Below are 2,458 nucleotides of genomic sequence, written 5' to 3'. Positions count from 1 at the left end.
CATGAGCTGTCCTGTCGTTTGTTCAGAGTGGAGACAGATTTACCCAACACATCACTGATGGGTTAAAACATATTTAATCACAAGTTGAATGAGAAGTTGACACTTGCTAAACAAACACAACACAAACAGTACAATGAAAGAAGAAAAAACCAAAATCACAGAACTCACAGGCACCCACAGTGGAGCTTCCAGAGGAGGTGTGTTTAGTTGTTTGCTCACTAGAGCAGTTGTAATGCAATTCCACTCAGGAGCTGAAGAGTTGTAAAGCACATGACTTATATCAGTGTAGAGACTTGTGTTTGCTTCTGTCCACTGTAACCTCTAAACTTTCTCTGAATGCAGCCACCAAATCAGCTTCACATGTGAATATCCCAGTAATTATTTCATATTTACCTGCTTCAAACAGAAGCAATACTTGTTCCTAAAGACTGCCTTTCTGTTTTTAGCTAACTTAAGTCTAGTCCACAAACTTACCTGTTGTTTTTGCTTTCTCCCAACAGTTAGTGTACATGTACATTTGTTGGTGCTGTACATGCTTCTGGAATGTTATGTCCCAGAAGCAGGAAAAGTTAGCTGTGTCCAGACTGCCACTGGCACCTGGGATAGCTCAAACGTCATGTAAGTTGTCATTTATCAGAATCTATTTTTCTTTGATTTGTACAATAGTTATTACTGGTCTGATTTACCCACAGCAGCTGCTTATACTTTTTATAAGCAACACACTGGTTGTTTTTAAGTATCTGGAGTTTTAGAATTTTTAATAGTAGATTTGTGTGTATTTATATATTCTATCATCTTTTAGATAATTCTAGCTTTATATCAGTAAAGTTGGCAACAACTGAAAGCCTAATGCAACATGTGAAAAAGATGAAAATACAGATACTTATCTCCTTACCTGCCCTGTGGAGCCAAGGTGAAACTTGGCCATACCTGCCTTTTCCCATCGAAACACTCTGGATGGTTAATAGTATTATTGGCAATTGGTAGCTTTGTTTTCCTGCTTATAGAAGTACCTGTCTCTTTGTTATCTTTTATATTACCTTTTTGCTAATTCAAAGGCTGAGGAGTCCTTTCTCATTGTTATTACTGTCTTGTGCAGATCTTATATCACAAAATTAGAGATAGACACACACAAGTGAGTCAGCAGGTGTCTGGCACAGCTGAAGGTTTGCTGTTGCCCTGGTGCATGGGATCCAAAGGGGAGACAAAGGGATTGTGCAGAATGATGCAGTGTAGCAGTGCATTAGATTTTCAGTAGAGAGCAGACACTTCTCCCACGTGTTCCAGCTGTCAGTGAACGAGCCGATGACACAGAGTTTTTGTGGTTGTGTTTTGGTGTGAGTCAGTAGAGAAGGTTCTGTGGAGCAAGAAAGAAAAAGTGCTCCAATGCAATCCACTGGAGCTTCCACTTCTGGAGCTTTTCCATATTCTGGGCCCTGGGATTGCTAAATGCTTTTTTGTAATCCCTGTTGCAGCAATGATGTGGAGGAAGCCAAAAGAGATGAACAGCACATGTTGTTTATTCCAATATTCTTCAGTGGACTGTAGGATTCAGGTATTTTGGAACTGGTATTTCTCTTAGATGACTCCCAAGTCATGTTGTCTGTCTCTCACTCTCTAAAATAAATAAAATCCTAGGCTATGCCCAATTTATTGTTTGAAAACACCAGATGTATTCACCAAAAGTGCTTAGTTGAAGTTCACAACATTTTTTGAAGCAGGACTAATTCCAATGGAAAGACTTAAAACTGAGTGATTTTCCCTGCTCCCTGATGGGGGTTTCTTTATGTTGCCTTAATTCAGGCATAAAAGGATGCTTGGTAATCTTGACATGGTGAGAGTTATTTATGTAGAGGTCCATCTGAGCACTGCTTTTGCCCAGAACTATACTTTTTGTGTCTTTCCCAGGCAATCTTTGTTGGGAGGGTAAGTCACTCTGAGGGTGTTGATATGTCTCTGCACACCCTTGAATTTTTAGCAACCTGAGAGCTGCTAAGTGTAAAGCAGCATTTTCTGTGGCACTGTATGAGCTTGAAAGCTAAGGGATAGTCAGACCTTAAATTAATAGTGTGGTCTTTGTAGGGACAGAGGTACTTTAGTGCATGTCCTAATCTGGTCAAATATGTTCTAGCTTTATGGAAGTGGATTTGTTCATCCCTCAGGGTACAAACACATCCACACCCTGTTGAATCCACTAGAATGAAATGTGCCAATGCTCTGGAACACTCAAAGTTCTTGGGCTGTCTGTAGTGAGAGGCTGTGGTACAACATAAGCGATAGCACTGGGAATGTGGAGGTTTTAGGGAGGCAGAAACCTTGAGAAGAGTGATGAGACTGGGTCTCCATGGATAGCACATATCAAAGGACCACAATGGTAAGTAACCATTTACTCTGTTAACTACCTTGGTCTCACTAGGGATTTGAAAATAGTTTTTTCCATGCTGCCTTTCCTTTGCAC

The sequence above is a fragment of the Neopelma chrysocephalum genome, unplaced genomic scaffold (assembly GCF_003984885.1).
Source record: "Neopelma chrysocephalum unplaced genomic scaffold, ASM398488v2 Primary Assembly neopelma1_116, whole genome shotgun sequence".
Taxonomy (NCBI): Eukaryota; Metazoa; Chordata; class Aves; order Passeriformes; family Pipridae; genus Neopelma; species Neopelma chrysocephalum.
Note: the sequence above shows the minus strand (reverse complement) of the source record.